The sequence below is a fragment of the Nilaparvata lugens genome, chromosome 10 (assembly GCF_014356525.2).
Source record: "Nilaparvata lugens isolate BPH chromosome 10, ASM1435652v1, whole genome shotgun sequence".
NCBI classification, from domain to species: Eukaryota; Metazoa; Arthropoda; class Insecta; order Hemiptera; family Delphacidae; genus Nilaparvata; species Nilaparvata lugens.
This window is the reverse complement of record NC_052513.1, coordinates 9,670,853-9,690,625: the sequence shown is the minus strand read 5'-3', so window position 1 is coordinate 9,690,625 and position 19,773 is coordinate 9,670,853. Positions and strand designations below refer to the sequence as shown.

General features: G+C 34.8%; 1 protein-coding gene across 2 annotated transcripts in view; it reads left to right on the top strand.

The window, feature by feature from the left end:
- Nucleotides 1-429: 429 nt before the first annotated feature.
- Nucleotides 430-19,773, top strand: part of LOC111061824 (titin homolog) — a 111,080-nt gene continuing 91,736 nt past the window's right edge. The window contains exon 1 of one of the 2 annotated variants that reach the window (XM_039436244.1): nt 430-593. The gene's annotated coding sequence lies outside the window, so the exon portion shown is untranslated. Of the gene's footprint in view, nt 594-1,409; nt 1,489-19,773 lie in introns of those variants that run through there. The other variant, XM_039436243.1, reaches the window with a different exon arrangement.

Sequence of the window (19,773 nt, the reverse complement as noted above, 5' to 3'; positions counted from 1 at the left end):
TCATCAATCAATTTTAACATTAAAATTAATTTGTACTGTACGCATTCATAAAATTAGTCATGGAGTGTTAATTTATCATGGTATTTTACTTCGGAGGCATCTTGTCATGAATCCCATTTGCTCAAAATTGAGTTTTACTATGTAACTGGTCATGCATAATATTCTCATTTTTGTGGGAAAATAATGTGGATGAACTGTATTTTTTTCAAATTTCTTAGTTATCATTAACTTCTTCTGTTATCATGTTTCACTTTGACGATTTTTTGTCCCAAATTGCATGTGTTCACAATTATTTTATTGAAGTTAAGCGACACAACGTGCGACCAGTGTTAGGACCGGCGTCCGCATGACCAGCCAATGAACGGCGAGCGCCGTCCCCCCCTCGCCCCACCGGAAGGTATAAGAGGCGGCGCGTACGGCCGGCCGGCTTCAGTTGAATCGTGTTCAGTGCTAAGCCAACATCAGTCTGTGCTTCGTCCCACAGTGAATCCTCTCACATCTCCACCACCTCCAGATTCCAGAGTATCCCGGAGGGAAGCAGAAGAACTCACTTCGCAGACAGACACATCCATCCCTCTGCCGCTGCCGCCAAGGTAGGTGAGAGCGACAAATCGATATCACCCAAACATAGACACAGACACCAGCCACCAGCCTCCGATCTGTCTGGAACAGTTTTAGCGTCTCCCACCCCATCATTGTCGAGCCATCAACCCCACAATAACGATACGTCGCATCCTAATCGTATATCCGACTGAAAACAAACAGAAGCCCCGCAACACAATTAAAGCCCATAGTTTAATCGAGTTGGTTTAGCCCCAAGGATAATAAACAACAATAATAACAATTAAGTTATTTTATTTGGAAGGGTGCATGGATCTATGAAGGTACACAGTCACGGTAAAGTACTTTGTTGTCTCTTTTCTGTTTAGGGCTACTTGTAATATGAATAACAATACAAACATTAGTACCCTTTTTTGAATTTTTTTATCACAACAAGTTTATATAAGTTCACTTGAAAATGACATGAATGTTGAAACTTGTTGTGGTAAAATAATTATTGGAAAAAGGGTACTCAGATTTGTATTTCTATTTGAAGTTCTTTGTGTTTGGGGGTGAGATTTCTTGGGAGGAGGAATTTATAATCATTCATAAAATTTGTAATAATTTAAAAAATTTGTGGAGGGTAAAGTTTATATACTGCTGACAAAGTATAGACTGATTTGAATGAAAGTAGAAAGTAATGCAAAAATCAAGATAAAGTTATGTTCACTTTCTATGAGGTAATCCACACATGTCATATGAGCTGGGAAGTAGGGGTTTGATAGGTTGTTACTTAAGTAAATGGTTCAATTGACTCTTTTCATATTAGAAAAGACTGAATGATTAATTCAGAGAATGAAGAATGATTAATTCCAGAGTATCCCGGAGGGAAGCAGAAGAACTCACTTCGCAGACAGACACATCCATCCCTCTGCCGCTGCCGCCAAGGTAGGTGAGAGCGACAAATCGATATCACCCAAACATAGACACAGACACCAGCCACCAGCCTCCGATCTGTCTGGAACAGTTTTAGCGTCTCCCACCCCATCATTGTCGAGCCATCAACCCCACAATAACGATACGTCGCATCCTAATCGTATATCCGACTGAAAGCAAACAGAAGCCCCGCAACACAATTAAAGCCCATAGTTTAATCGAGTTGGTTTAGCCCCAAGGATAATAAACAACAATAATAACAATTAAGTTATTTTATTTGGAAGGGTGCATGGATCTATGAAGGTACACAGTCACGGTAAAGTACTTTGTTGTCTCTTTTCTGTTTAGGGCTACTTGTAATATGAATAAAAATACAAACATCAGTACCCTTTTTTGAATTTTTTTATCACAACATGTTTATATAAGTTCACTTGAAAATGACATGAATGTTGAAACTTGTTGTGGTAAAATAATTATTGGAAAAAGGGTACTCAGATTTGTATTTCTATTTGAAGTTCTTTGTGTTTGGGGGTGAGATTTCTTGGGAGGAGGAATTTATAATCATTCATAAAATTTGTAATAATTTAAAAAATTTGTGGAGGGTAAAGTTTATATACTGCTGACAAAGTATAGACTGATTTGAATGAAAGTAGAAAGTAATGCAAAAATCAAGATAAAGTTATGTTCACTTTCTATGAGGTAATCCACACATGTCATATGAGCTGGGAAGTAGGGGTTTGATAGGTTGTTACTTAAGTAAATGGTTCAATTGACGCTTTTCATATTAGAAAAGACTGAATGATTAATTCAGAGAATGAAGAATGATTAATTCCAGAGTATCCCTTGTCTACACAAATATAAGATTTACTTCACAACTTCACATGTTTGATGAACTTGCGACCGTGCAACCACTCTACTTTTCAATTATCAAGACACAAAGTGGTTGAAATATCTATGAATCGTGATCATTTTATCGAGGTCGGCTATTCCCATTGATTGAATTTGTTCGTGAGTTCATAGATGAATATGCTGTGACAGCGAATTTAGTACATCTCAGTAATACGTTATCAAGTTATATTTTATTAAATTGAGCTCATTGTTTCAATGTGATTGTCAATGTTTGTAGGTGCAAAAATTGACACTGATGATTCATAGATTGAAAACAGATTTAATATGAATGATTTAATTATCGATGAATAATTATGATTCCAATTTACAATTTATGAGATAATTATATCCAATTGGGATTCGATTATAGTAACAGAAGACTTTTTATCAAGTCATCCATAGAATTCAATAGAATTTATTTCAAGTTTGGAGTTACTGAACTGTGAGAATTGGATAGGCCAATAAACTTGATAAAAAACAATAAATTAAATTTAGAAAATAAACGGAAAAGAAATTTCTTGACTTACCAGTGATAAGAAATCAAGCATTCATGATTTAAATTAATTGAATTAGTATTAGTGACATACATGAAGATATAATATGGGATTATCTGTTATACTCAATTCTTCCCCACGATTGACCCCCATATTGATGCAATGATATCTTTCAAATTGAATCATGATGAGTAGAATACTATTCTAAATAACAGGAACAGACCCTTCCAGAAATATTAAACTATTAGAACTTTACTAACGACCCCACTATTCTTTCATTATAATTAATGAAGAGAGTATTTTCTAATACTCCTAGTCAATAGAGATAATAGCTAATATTATTATTCCTGCATGAATAAAATCTCTCACCTCGGGAAAACCACCCCTCCACATAACAATTTTCCCATACATGGATTGATGGACTTACATTTTGAAGTGACCTTATTCATTGAAAGCATCTGGCCTCAAATCAAATTAAATAAAAATCTAGGATTTAATGACTTCATGATAGATTTCCTTTTTTGTCACAGCCACTGTTGGATGAGTGAATAAATTAGATTCAATTGAAACATTGAAAGAAGGACACATCTCAATTTGGAACAAAGATTTGGATTGATAAAAAACTAGTCAATATCCGGAAAGTGGAATCTTCTACAAAAAGTAGTTGTTCTACTTTATGGAACTATCCAAGTTTGAAAGCTAGGCCCAACGTACATCGATCAAGTCTGAATCACTTAAATGAATACATATTAATGAACCTCCAATATTCTCTCTCCAGAAAATTAAAGCTCATCTAATGAAGTGAAATTACCAATTCAAGTGCTTGAATACTCCCAACAGTAGCTTACTCCTATTTACCTATCCTCCTTGAATTAACTCCTCCTCATATGAATTTAAATCCTCCATTTTATTCATATGAAATTTATATTCTTCCACTCACCACCGAAATCGACTCTCTTTCTAACATTTTTTCATCATTATCAAATTACTTCCCTATCACAATGATAATTATTTCATTTGTAATACATAATAACACTATTCAGGTCAATTAATTGCACTAAAATTACCACCAATGACTCATTTATCTGATGACGATCTAGTATAACAAAGTAAAGATGTATTACGCAAGCTCTCACTAATGATTAATTTTATTATTTGTTAGTGAAATAAGCATGTCTATGATTCATCTATATTTATTGGAGAATTATGCGCTGAATGATATAATTACTAAATGTGTGAGCCATTTTCGGTTATGTCTGATCTGAATTTTTTTATTCATATAAATTGATACAATTTGGTATTAACAGTTATTAGTTTTGACTTTCTTCATTTCTTTAATAATCTTATAAATAACATTTATTTATTGAATTCATGAGTCAACCATATCCTATTGATAATATCGATATAATAAAAAATAGTCTACTGTTTATGGTATACTCATACTAACATCCTTGAGCTGCAAGCTCCAAGATCATTCAAAAGAGAAATTCCATTGCATTATCGGCCCAATCAATTTCGTGAATATCAAGTTCTCACTGTATCCTCAACAACTTACTGGACTACACAGATCATTGACCTGATTCATCAACAAACACTCCACCAATTCACATTAGGATAGAATTTGAGAATGCCAATTAATTTCAACCGTACAGTAGAAATTGCCTCTGAAATACAGCTTCCACCTTGCAGATCAATCATAGGAGATAACGGTATTACAGCTGCTGCGTTTAATTCCGGACGTTTGAAATAGTGAGTGGTGGGTTATTATGTAAGTCCACAGACGACTGATGACCTACATGAGTCTCGCGGTTCAACCTTGAACTTAAAAAAAACCGCTAGGCGGACTAATTTCTGTGTCATCGCAAACTGGAAATTCGGTAGATTTGTTGACAGTAAGTTGTGATTTGCGTCAGACCAGCTACTTGTTTTACTCATCAATCATTGTTATGTTGGTCTTTGATAGTTTCAGGTTGATTTGTTCAAAAAGAAAGTTGCATGTCTCTTTATTGACTTTCCTCTTGTTCATGATGAAGCTATTCGATAATAATGAGCTGGAATGAGGGTTTTCTACCTGTTTTTTTTTTCATTTCCAATAGTATTGAACTCATGTTCAATAGCAATGAATAGTTCAATAGTATGATAGTTGGAATAGTTCAAAATGTTCAATAGTAATGAACTGGAATGAGGGTTCTCTACCTGTTTTTTTTAATTTCCAACAGTATTGAACTCATTCTAAAAAATAGTATTCCAATGGGATAATGAAATGTTTTTCGATTTGTTAAAGTACTCCCTTACTATTGAATACAATGAAAATTGAGGAGATGTGAGCAAAAATTAATAAATAATATATTGCAGTTATAAATCTCTAAATACAAGATGCATTATCATAGAATGACTTGTATTCAAAAATTGACCATTATTTATGAATTTATCAATTTTATCAATTATCAAAATCCATAACATATATCTCTGCTTCCATATCCCTCATAAATACCTCTAAAGTTTTTATATTGCTTTTATTAATTTGAATAAAGTAGCCCATATAAGTGGAGTGATTTTATGAAATTTCTAATTCTTGTTACAACAAATCCATGAATGTTGATTACAATATAGTAACTATGACAGAAACGGGAATTTGTAAGAGACATAATGTAGGATGAGAAGGTCGGATAAAAGATGATTTTCCAGAGACTTCAGTGGTGACCTTACCAAATCCATAAGAGTAAATTAAGGTCATCTCATCTTTTTGAGAGGAGAACTACAATTGAATTATAAGATATTGTATTATCAATGGAACAGCATTTCCTGTTTCAAATGTTCAGATGTTCTTCCACATGTCATTCGAGTTTTTCTATGTGGGTGAGCACACTCCATTTCTATGAAAGGAATATTGAATTTGAAAATCATTAGATCCATTCAAGAGAGCTTTAAACAATTGTCTCCTTATTGAAGTATAGTGAACTATATTGAAATGTATGACTCCGTATTGAACCTATATTATTGAAAAATCTTCTACAAACTCTATTGTCGAATGGAACTATTCCAGATGTTCCACCTCCAGCCTCTATAGCTTCTCTAATGAAGTTATTAGGTTATCTAATGTACTGCAGTCTACCACTTATCTATTCCATTGAGGAGCGCAGCAATGTTTTCTCAGCTCTTATTTGAGGAAATGCATTGACTTGCATTAGAGCTGTGACTATGAAGAAGGGCGTTGGAAGCAATGATATGCATCTTTCGCCGGAAGAAGAATGCTGATAAAAATTCAGCGAGCCATATTTGCTTTTAGAGACTGAACCTTGCGATATTTCCTTTATCTGGCGAAATGTAATCCACTAAGAGCATTTCTCTCCTGCTCTGGTCTTCTAGACAGCGTAGGAGGTGAATATATGAGGGAGACCTTTCGGTTGCTGTTTGCTCTTTCTTCTTCAACTTTTTCCTCCTCTTCTTCATCTGGTCTTTCTTTCACCTTCCATTTCTTGCTTTTCGCTTATAGGGGAAGCAGCAAGGGAGTCTGCATAGGCGGAAAAGCAAGAGGGGAGTAAATTGACTGGCACCAACCCCTGTTGCAAAACTACGAGGATATTGATGATGAGGATGTTGATGGTTATGATGATGATGATGGTGCATCTGTTTGAGAGATCTCCCCTAACTGCAGGGGTGGGTCCCATACACACATTTATTTTGCAACGTGCAAAAATATGAAAAGGCCATGCGTTTCCGCATAAGAGGAGATCTGCAGTCACAAATAAAATCTGACATGCATGAGCGTGAATGTAAACATTCTGGCATGGCAGCGAGAGTCGGGTGGGAGGCAGCCAAGTTCAAAAGACCAGTCTCCCCATGAAATTCCGTTACAAATCCTGTAATGTCAACTGATGTATTAAACAGAAATATTTCATGGACATTCATGTGGAGCGTGCCCCATATGAGGAATTCAAAGAAAACATAAACATTAAACAAACATGCAGTATCCATAGATTAAATACACGACACAATTAAAGTGCAAAATGATAAAATCTTCAACAGTATAAATTGAAACAGGATGCATAAATTCATATGATCCATTCCAGATTCATCTCATTCACTGTGAGTGTGGAATAACAATAAAATTTGGAGATGTGAATTCAACAAAACTTAATAATCAAGTATGATTCAACCATGATTATTACTGATTAGTACAGACACTGATTAGTAATGCTTGTTCCTGGTACATATTAGAGTACTTGAGGTAGTAAATGGATTGTCACATGCCTAAATAGCTCTAGTACTTGTCATCACTCTGTAGTTAGCAATGCATAATGCAACCAACACCCACCTGGCTATTCATCAGGAAACACGAAACATCATTCAACAAGAATTGGATAGTGATTAAGACGAAATGCTAATCAAGTGTCTCGAAAAGCTTCAGAAAAAATTATACATTGTTCAAAACAACTTCCTTATCCAAAACTTATTCTAAAAGAAAGGTTAATAAATTCGCATGTTTAGTGACTCAGGTGTGTTGTAAACATATCCATTAACCTTTATCGGGATAAAAAGGTGACCAATGAAACAATGTGATAAATGATTGTCTGATGGGATATCAACACTGACAGAGAGCTCTTGTATCTCACATCTCACACCTTGCCAATTTTTTCCTATGATATTTCACTTAGTAAAAAATATAGAATATTGTCGAGTTGATCTTAATCTATTTGAAATCTGACACCAGAAATATGCTTCCCTCTTCTCTGTTCAACGAAACAGTTGTTATTAATCATGAACTACCTCTAACATTTTATCTGCTAGGGAAATTTTTTGCGTATAATACAACTTATTGCATTGGATCTTGTTCCATAGTTGAGTGGCTCGATTTCCAATAGAATCAAATTCAATATTTTTTTATAGACCTATTGTATTGTATTTTAGATATTTCGTACTCTTTATGTTTTAATTGCTGATTTGTATCTTTTTTAAAGAAATAAATTTATTTATTTATTTTTTATGTACGGTATACATATATTAATTCCGTTCAGATTGATCTCACAAACATATTATTACTGTATAGCATATATTATCAAATCATCAGTTATTATAGTATTGTATTGTAGTCGAGGAATACAGAATAGAGTTCTTCATCTTAAACTCTTGAATTAATCATCAATATATTATCACTTGGTTCTATGTTCTATCAATGAGTACTAAGACTATCAATGATATCACATATCAGATACTTTACAACACTCAGCTTGTATTTCACTATTTTCACATTTGATGAAGATAGTATCAAATTAGCAAAGTTGAACCAAACAATTCTTCAATCCACTCCAGAGATTTTATCAGACAATGATTCTCGAAGTCAGTAACCGAAAACATCTCAGACACCTTTACCAGCTTCCATGAGTTAATAGCTAGCTCTCTTGCCGACATTGGCAGCTCTAATGAGAGAATGATGAGACATGGGACGGTCGCGCAGTGCAACGAATATTGCCGGAAAGTGGTTTAACCGTATTATTTTGGTTTACCGTTAGTCGCAAGCAAACCTCCGCTCACGCAACGCCAGCAGTCAGCAAGGTGCAATCCTCCGCCGGTATCCATCCGGTCTCAGAGACCGGTCCGAGGCCCAATCATTGCTATCTTTGTACAAGCTCACCAACAATATTGCCAAGCATCAGTCACATGAAAGCTGTGCAAAAAACAAGTGAGAACTAAGCTTGAGACGCGTGTGATATTGAGTTAATTGATTAGATGATCAACATAGTCCAATTTTCATTGGAAAATTAACAATTAATTGTTTGAGATGCAAACCGGCAATTAGTTATAATCCAGTTAACAAGGAAATTGAAAATGGATTGATTTCCTATTGATCGAAAACTGCTAGGAGTAACATTTTTGAGACACGTGATATAATATGAGTTTTGAGAATAATATTACCCAATCGATAGGAGATATAAATACAAGACTGATAATTATCATGATACCGTACTCTACTTTCTCACATCAATTCAATACTTCATTTTATTTGATTGGCAAAAATTCTTCTGTACCTACTTTTCTGCTTAATTGACTTCTATTCTTCCAGTTCTGCGTACGGCAATAAGCTATAAATTTGTTAGTGGATTGAATAAAGCGTGTCTAGTACCAAAGCAATCACTAACTACAATCCAATTACAAATAATAACGATTTTGTTGAAAAAGCATTCAATATAAGTACTATAAATTCAGCAAAAAAGAAGACCTGTAATTTCCAATTAGTTGAGCTGCCAATAAAGCACGACAAACACAGCTATTGCAATATTAAAAACGGCTATTCCGATATCGTATCGATTGTGGGAACCAATACGGGATCATAAAAGTGGATGAGTTACACGAGTGTCTACATGCCGCTCTATCAGAAACCTAATACTGGGGTGGTATTATTGAGGAAAATAGTAAAAAATAATCGAATGGCAAAACAAGAAGCAAAAATAATTACGAAAATTAAAAATGTTGAGAGTGTTTTCTCCCTCATCGGCACGGATCAAAGATGGTTGATGGTCTGGCAATAATTTTGCAGAAACGATCCAGCCTGGCGAAACATATATATAGACGACTGTGAGAGTCCGGGGTAACCTGATATTTATCATCGGGTCGGACAGCCAGCTTGGGGACCCACTGACTGGTCAACCGGCCAACAATGAGAGGCGCTCTCACAATTCTCAAAAAGGAAAAAATGGCACAGATGAGAATGGTTTATAGTTGCTAGAGCTACACCAAGCCCCCAAGCCCCAGTGAGACAGACAGCACTGCATTTTGTGCTCAGCTTGGGATGTAATGCTGTAGATGTTGGTGGTCATTGCAAGCTTCAGCGTAATAAAATAAATTCCTTACCAGATAGTCACATCTCAGAAGACAAAGCAAATATTTTTACTATTCTGGAATTAATTGGTGCTCTTTATTAATACAAAATTGGATCAATCATATCAGTGTATGTTCATTATCGCGATAACAACAACAATTTGTTACTGTTTGGGTGTTTCAAATAGCATGGAAATTCAATAATGAGAGAAGAACAAGGACTCAAAATTACTCCTATGTTTCTAAAATATTAATGACAAAATAAATCCCTATCATATATTCTATACATGCATCATCATAATCCTTTTTGCTCAAGAACCACGAAAATGATAAATTTTCCAAAGTTAATCTTCTAGGGACGAATTCATTAATTATACTATGCTTATTCTATGGAGTATTCATTTTCTACATTTTGAAAACTTTTTATCGTTATTTCAATCACAATGTTAACAATTCAGACTTCCTCTGAGCATAGGAAATAGGAATTTCTCTGACCTGCTATGATTTCCATTATTCATCTTGGTAATAAAAACTCAAAAAATCCCGTAAAATAATCCCTCAGATATAAACCCAGCTCCTCCTAGATAATTATTCCGATATAATTGAGATGGAATTGAAGCTCTACAAAAACAATTCTCAATATTTCCAGATCGGATGAGTTGTCCTACATAATTGCAGCTCCAGACTTTAGTTACGAGTATAATTCATGTATCAATCTAGTTGAGTTTTCAACACAGGTAGCCGAGAACAAAACTGCTCAGATGCGAAAAATTGATGTTTCAATCATCGCAATGATGGGTCAGTAATATTCCAGTCGTTATCCTTCCAATCAGGGGAATCACTTGCTGCTAACCTGAAGACGTCTCTGATACCATTAAGCTGAAGCAGTAAAATGGAACCTCCATAGAATTTGGTTTAATGGAGTCTTAAAACAGGTTCGGAGCAAGGACGCTGTTAGATTCGAATGAGAATGGATGAACCTAACCCATTATGACGAGTAATGTGTCTTTTGAGACGTCATTACGCTCTAAATAGTTTTTACTGCTCAATCTTCGCTAGGTTTGCCGCTCAATAAAACCACAAAATCAGGTTGAGACATCTGGAAGAAGATTGAAGATGTATCGTGTCCTTGCACCAATATTAGAGGTAGCCTATTAGTCATTTCATACTCTCATGTAACTTTATTACCAGATTAGTTTGCTGGTTAAGAAGAAGTGAGTTAAAAAATAATTATTGGATAAGATCGATACGATGTCTTGTTGAATGGTTTATTATTAGAGTTGATCATGAAAACACTTGCTGAATTGCACCAGAATAGACAGTCTGAGGTGACATTGTGTTCAGTCTTGCTTTCAGATTAAGGATTGATCTCGCTTTGTGCAACCCAGCAGAAATTTGATTGAATTTGAATATCGATTCCAAATCTTCGATAATTATTATAGTTTCTTCATTATCAGCAATGAAATTCTCTGTATTCATGTAATGTAGTTCTGTACACATAATAGAGATTATGGTATATTCCAGAGAAAACAATACGAAATAATAAATATTCAGGATGAGAGTTGATCATGAGATTATGGAGAGGATCACTCAATTTGAGTAGCTAGGAGTGAACTAGCCTACCACATGGAAACTATGAAAATGTCAGACTGTACATTGCAAGGCTGTCAAGCAAATATGACGAGAGTTGACAGAGTATTAGCGTACTGACGTATTGTTAAGAAAAAAGTTCAAATTAACTGAAAGAGGAGCATCAGTTTCAAGCTTTAGTAACGTCTAGATTCAATCTAAGCAATCATATTCATCCAACATATTCTAACATAATCCCACATTTCTTGTCAAATTAACATGGCAGAAATATACAATCATACTGAAAACTTGGATGAGAAGCAAGTTCGAGAAATCTGAAATCTCGCGGTTTAACATGTTTCTTGTCCGAGAGATTGACTTCACAGAAAATGCAAGTGCTTTTCATAATGATAATAATGATGAAAATAAATATTTCCTCGAAACTGAGCTCCCATTTCTCGGTAACGAAGGCTGGTAGTTTGCACTAACCGTCAATCTCTATCCCTTTCTCACCAGCTATCTGATAGTCGATACAGATTTTCTGTCTCTTTTGCTTTCAGCAAATCTCTTTGGAGACAACAGAATAGGTTTGAGGTTTTTTATTGGTGTCATTATCGCGTATGGTTCCGCGCTGGGAGACAAACTGAACCAGGCAGACGACGCTGATTGTTTCGGCTTAACCTGTCATTAGTCCAAGTTTCCGTCTGCAAGGAAAACTTCTGCAACCTGCATCCCTGCCGGGGTCGGTCGCAAAACATTACCTGTTTTATTATCTCATTACACCTCCTCGAGGCGTCAAATCCAGAGCGATGAAGCTATTATTTGCAGCCTTTAAAAATGTAACCGGTCCTCTGTACCTCAGCAAAATCGTACTTGAAAAATCTCGCAGATCTCAGATCAACAGCGTAATACAGTACATGCAATAGTTGTACAAGTCGTCATTGCTTCTACTTACAGTAAGTGGAAACACTGAAACCATTAAGTAGACAATTGTACATACAAATTAGATAATGATAGTATATGATAACATGTTTGTATTCCAGTTCGTGAATCATAACGTGTGAATTACAAATCACTAATCATGAAGATTTTATGGCCGGAAGAACTTGCTGTACTCTTGATGATCTCTTAAAGCTTCCGCATGTCTCAACTTGGATACAAGCAGTACTCATTCCAAAAGTACTGGTATTGTGAAGAATTACGGAATGTGGAATTTAAACTATATGAGCTGGTATCACCATACATTTGCGTAATAATTTGATCGTTTTTTACTATAATGTTTCTATTTATAAACGACTTTTCAAGAACAATTACATTCAGGAACTGTGAAAATATTTAACATTATTGATGTTTTTCAATAATAAGGAGAAATTCAAACACTCGTATATCAAAATTATAATTTCATTACAGGGAGGTGCTAATTCTGAATAATCCCTTATTTTAACTTTTATATCGTTTGATCATCATTTTCCACCTTTTCCACATTGATCCCAGCCTACAATGACCCAACTTGATAATATCATGGGCTGATTATGAAGTAGGGATGAACAGCCATATTTCCTATCTAGTGGAATGAATCAATCCAAAGCTGGCTGAATAAATTTTATTTTAATTTGTAAACTTTATTCTGGGTTTCCAGTTACTGGACGAGATCTATCCTTGATCGTCCAGGTTGTCACAGCGTGTAGTAGTTATAAATTACCTCTTCCAACGATTCAATTTTTATGCATAGCAACATCAAATTTTAGTTTTTATTGCATTTTTTATCGCAGTTGACCGGTTGAATATACCTCTCCAACAGAGGATATTTTTCTCATAGACTGGAGAATCTTTGCAAAACGCCCCAAGAATATTAAAATGTTCTATAGACTGCTATTGTTGAATTCCTTCTATTTTAATGTGAGAGGAATAAAATTAATCTTTGAACTTGAAACTAAGCTGTCAGAAAACTATTTCAGTGGAATTAGAAGAAATATAAATCATGAATATAAATGGATAATGGAGAGCCATTCCGTCAACATTATCTCTTGTATTGTCATTCGATCCTTGGAGTATGGGTTTTACGTCTCATAATATTGCGTTCTTCTTGACCTAATTTTATTGGTAACTTCCTAGTAGGGGAAAAAGAAAAAATACTTTTTTATGAGATCATATTGTTATTAATTTATCATTGGCAACTTTTTCAAATAACTACAATCAAGTTCCACGAAATAACCCAAATCGAAGGAGACTTTAGGCAAGTCGAAATCTAACAAACCTCATTAGATATGACATAATGTATTTGATCATAAGTATTGTAGAAGGCTATGAAAACTGAATATTCCTAGCCAACCGGTACCCAGCCGAATCTTCCTAGCTCACTTGACTACTCCATGTGCATTGAGAAATGATGTAGATTGAACATTGTAATCATTAACAATGGAAGTCTCATTCCATGAGTTTCCCAACAATTAGATTCGATGGAAAATTTCACAATGATGAAGTGGTATGCATTTCAATATTTATTTATTTATTTATTTGTGGACAGAATCACAAATCATATAAATATGATTAGGGAGGAACAACAAGCTTAAACGATTGAACATGATATTGACGATTTAAACATGATGAAACTTCAAAAAACGATTAAGTTGAAACATAATATGAAAAATTCATAGAACCCCTTTTCAGATATTTGTGAATGACAGGAGAGGTTCCACGAAACTATCTATAAATCATTAAAATATACAATATTCCTATAATATGGACCAGTTCTGTATCCATTCATCACGATTTCAAATTTGTAGTGATTCAGTCTATTATCTATTTCTGTACTAGAGTAGAATGAATAAGAATAGTGTCAGATGACTCTTGCATTGTGAACGTGTGTGGGAATACGCAGGAAGATTTGACAAGTCAAACACTGCATCAACAATCAAATAAATATTATCACAATAGAGTTGAATGTGTAATGCTAGAACAGGCGTACTGAACTAAAACTTGCTATTCTAGTTGTTCATGTAGGAGTACTCTTCAAATGGACTGGGCCCCGTTGACCTTCTGCAACCTATGCTTTTCATTCGGCAAAAGTACTCCATTACGCCCATTACATTTGCGATCAGGTATTAGTCATGAGTAATTTCAAACAATTTTCATTTTTTGTTTTATAGGCTCGGTACATCAAATCCATACTGAAAAACAGTAGCTTATAAAATGCGTGGAAGGCTCTTTGAATAGTCGAACGTGACATGATCTATAAGAGTCGTAACGTGATGTAATCTCTTCTACTTACTTTAAACACCTCTAATTGTTTTGATATTTACAATAATAACATTAAAAAATAAATAACACTTTACAATAATTACAAATCTAAAAATCATTAATTGAATATTTAAATATTACAGAGTTGATGACGTGATTAGACTCTTGATCTTCTCCCCAATCGATTATCGCAGTGATAACTTTTTTAATAGAATTTTGAAATTGGAATTAATAGCAGAAGTTATTAATCAAATAAAAGAATTTTTGTGATTTTTCGATCTTATAGTATTCACAAGTAGTACTGTATACAGTATTCAGTATCACATTCATAATTCATTTATTATTTGTACACATCATTATTCAATGTTATTCATATTCAAATTCATTTGTTGTTCAGAAACATGACATATGAATAATAATAATTGACTTGATAATGGCATTAAATAGCCGAAGCATGTCGTGATTGAACCATTCGAAAGGGTGCTAAGATTTCTAATTTTGATTTATGACGTATGAACTATGAATTCTCTGTGCTTGTAATCAAGATGATATATTTATTCTATATCGGAATTACTCTACATTTTGATTGTTAGTGAAGGTTTATGTGATAGATAAGTATGACATCATCCTGATATTTCCATGAATCCAGGAATAAAATAGCATGAAGTAGCATGTATTAAGAAAGCCATTCCTAGAGTTCTAAAACTGGGGAATCCACGGTGGAAGAACTATGCTTTTAATTCTGTATTTCCCAAAATAATAGCTCTTGAAATTCACTTGTTAGTTTCCCAGCAATTACATCCCGAAAAAACTAGTTTTTGGAAAAAGATTTGGATTTTCGTGCGTCTCATTTCTGAGATGATTCTCAAAATATTCAGCTTCACGCAACATTCTTAAGATACGTAGATTAATTAGCGTACCTCTAGTCTGCAACTAAAATTATTATGAAAATTAGGACTGTTTTCATTCTACTGGTAATTCCACTCATGCGAAAGTGAATACTATTTACAAGTGAACGACCTCTTTCTTTCGAGTTTTAGAACGGCCTTCACAACGATTTCGACATGCATGCACTAAGAGCTTTTATTCTCTTTCATTCATATCCACAACTATCAAATCCAGTACTAGTACTATCCAGCAGAAGAAAATATCATATTCATTATCTATTCCTCTTATTTTGCTTCCAGTAACTGGTACTTTTACTAAGAAATTGACATGAAATTATGGACATTTCTGTTTCTTCATTCAATAAAAAATGTTCAATTATGGCATAGTACAATGAAAATTATGTTTTTAATCATAATCCATCTGCTAGTCTTTGGCTCTTTTTCATAACTGCAAACAAAAGAGACGAAACTCTGAATTTCTAATTATATCCTATGAATTCATCAATTAAACACAAAATTGCTACAAAATATTTTATTAAATTCCTTGTCGTTCAAGACATTTCGAGAGAATGGTTGTGAATCAATGCTCCAACAATAGGTCATTGAGACAATTATAGATTCAATTCGTTGGAATATATTTGGCTTTCCAAAAATTTCAGGCTGTATAATGAGCTGATTCCAAAATTATTTTAATTTTATTGGAGCAGTTCGTTTATGTTGAGTGAGTTCCACTATTTATCTCGCTGAGGTGTCACTTGCAATATTAATCTGGTAAGTGCTTGATTTAATGAAAAATTGTTTTGGTTTGGATGCAACAATGGTTTTTGAACCACAGTTACAGAAACTCATTGTTACTAGAAGGTTCAGACAAAAATGATTTTATGCATGTGTCTGACAATGAGACATGGATTCAAATACATGCCAGAGACTATAGAGTGCAAACACAGAACTGTCAAGTGTACTTTGCCTTCCGGAGCTGAAGATCTCGAGTCATGCTAGTGAAGTACGGTAAGTCCGAATTTGCTTATCTACAGGTCTTGAAACAGGCAGCAATCTCCTCAACGACTTTTGAAGACAAAAAATTCGGACTTACCGTTATGCAAGCAGAAGATCAGCAAGGGTATTGCTGACCCTTGTCGTCTTCCGTTATTAATTTTCTGTCTCTCTCTAGTCCTTGTCCTCTTACATTATTAATTCTCCACCTCTCTCACTACAGTCTCCAGATTCTGCAGCTAGATGCGCTCTTTGCATACGTTTCTATCTCACTTTGTCCTGGAGCAGTCTTCTCAGTTTCTGAGCATCTTTTAAACATGAGTGCTGAATGTGGGAGTAAGCTAATTTGCCAGCTGGAATATGCAGATGCAGAATATTCGCCGGTTAGAGGAGGTGCACAGCTGACTGTCGAAGGCGCTCCCAGCACCTTGATAAGTGGTCCTAGCGTAACAGGTGATTTAAGGTTTTTGATTCACTACAATTCATCGTCATTCTTATCCTTTCCACTGCTCCTCTCCATTCTCTCATTCATTGTAGTTGTCATGCTTTCCACATATTCTCATTCTAGTCTTCTATTCCTTCTCTTCCATTTCTTCCCTTTGTACGTCTTCTTGTTTAATCACTCTTCTTTCTCCTCGACTATCATATAATTTTGCGAGAGCTGATTCGCCATTTTCAACTAGGTTCCTCTCGGTTTCTCTTTCCTCTACATTCTTCTCATCATTCATAATTATCATTGTCTTCGCATCCTTCAAATCTTTTCTCATTCACTCTTTGTTTCAATTTTTGTTCTTCTTTTATCTTGTCCTTCTGATCATTCCCGCATTCTATCTGTTCATCTCTTTCGATTTCTGATCAACCTAATCTTCAGTTTTCTCGTTTATCGGTTGACTCCTCTGATTCCCCTTCTATTCATCCTCCTTATCATCCTTGTCCTCAACAATTCCATGTTCTTTGAATATTCGCTCTTCATCTATCTCCTTCTGAGATCTGTCCTCTTGTTCTACCTCTCTTGAAACTCTCTCACCAATAAAATTATCATTCTCTCAAATAAATTCTCCACTATAGTTGCCGTCTTCTCCCACCATTTCTTCCTCAATTTCTTTCCCTCCTCATCGAACTTGTTACTATCAGCCTGTATACCTTTTATTTCTTCTCCTTTTCTTACATTACACTCTAGCAGGGGATAAATCATTTGGTGCGCGAATTTCTACTGAAACGAAGAGCTTGATTGGAAGAAGCTTATTGGCGCGATTGGTAAAGTGGTTGGTGCGTATATTGGCAAACTGATTTCTGCACACTACATGGCCAACATCTATTAACGGTACTTCTACTCACACATCCGCTTTCGTCTCTGCTTTTCATCTAATTTTCGCTATTCTTCTTTGCTGTTATTCGCTCGCCGATAGAATTCCCATATGAGCCTTCCACCTCATGGCCGCTTCACTACCGGTCCTGGTCCTGCCTTTGTTATTTATTGCCTTATTCTAATATGCTATTGGGTGGGTTAGATTTTTTGCGTGATATGGGTTCGCATGCCTGAATGAGATTAGGAAGTGAATCTTCTCCTATTTCAGAAGAATGTTCTTCAAATTTGGGGTTCTGTTTGATCCGTTAATCTTAGTACGAAAATTGCGAACCTATTTCCGTTGTATAAGTTCCCTATTCTTCACAGAGGTTGCACGTGGAACCTTGCTTCAACTTGAATTCATACAATTCATAAAAGGTGGAATAATATTGTCGACAGATTTCTACATCTATGAATATTGCCTTTTCTGATATAATGGTATGAAGAATATGGGTTCCTACGAAAAAAATTAACAATCAATATCCGTGATTGTAGATTATGTTTGAAATGCTTACAATAATGTAACATGAGTATTTGAAATAATTCGATACCATATCATTGAAATTTTAACAACTGTTACGTGCATTCTAAAGTTTTTCTGGAAGATTCAAGTCCTCCAGTTCTTCCACCATCATTATTGTAACAATCATAATAATACTAAACTTTATTTCATTATTTTGCTGTTACTAATTAATATTATCATAACAGAAGTATACTGCATTATTTGGCTGTGTCGACTATTTTTTGAAAAGGTTACTACCTTTAATTCTTTACTATCAGGCTCTTTTGTAGAGAAAACTGAGTGTTCCTTGCCTAGAAAACTAGTAGGGTACTCTCCAATATACAATTACTTATGTTATCTGTACTCAATACGGATATTTGAAAAATTATGTAATTCATCAAAGTCCTACTCTATTAATCTTGAAAATTCCTCTACTCATCTTCTACAAGTCAAGTCCATCGATAACTTGGTTTCTCGTTTTTCTTAGCTTCAGGCGCCAAAATGATTAAATGATCCCACAAAACTTCGAATGTTGGTTAGTGATCTTTAGCCGACTTCATTTTTCATTCTTGTATTTGCATCTACAACTAATACATAACGGCCTGTGATGAATATTGATTATGATAGAGTGTTCCATGAGTGGTAAAGCTAGAAACTCATATTCATCCTAGATATCGACAGACATTGGAGCTGAATCTGAACTTCTCAGATTAATGAACTCAATACTTGAAATGAAAGTCTTTGATGAGTTTCATATCGTATCACAATAGTTCTAGATTATGCGAGATTCTGTTGTAAACTGACTCATAACGTGCTTCAATAATTCGTAGCATTATTCTTAAATTCAATAAAGCTTGAAGGCTCTAAAGCTTGTAATGTTTCATACTATCGATTTGACTACGACGACACATTTTATTCGATTTCTTATATCCTTAAAAAAGCACTGCACATTAAAAAAAAAGAAAATTTTCATACACTCTATGTAATTTGATCTCTCGAAATTCACTCCTCAATTTTAATTTGAACAGCTTAAAAACTGCTTCGAATATGTTTTTTAATAGAGACTGCATCCTTGGTTGTATTGTACAAATTTGATAATAAATGATAAGTCCAGGTTAATAGCAAATAAGTGATGAATCAAGGGAGAAGAAGATATGAGTAGCTGCTAATTTCTTCTGGAGAGCTAATACCATTTCAGGATGTTTATATTTTGCATTATTGATTATTCAACACGAAATGATCAATCCCGATATCATTCTGCCTTCTCTCATCTATGATTGACTTCACATTATCTCCCAGTAGCACTTCAATTTTGAAACAAGGTAATTGAAAAATTAAAGCCACTGTATAATCCAACACCCAGCTACACGCAACTACTACAAGTCAGTTGCAATTTTGCTTGGAATCCTAGGAATATTATCGGCACTTCTAGGAGTCCTGAGGCTATAGCTCAACGCCCAGAGACGAATTACAGCTTCCGAACGCATTATTTGCAGGTACAGTTTACCTCAAACGCGATTTCCAAGGTACAGTCAACCCTGAAGCGACTGCAATTAA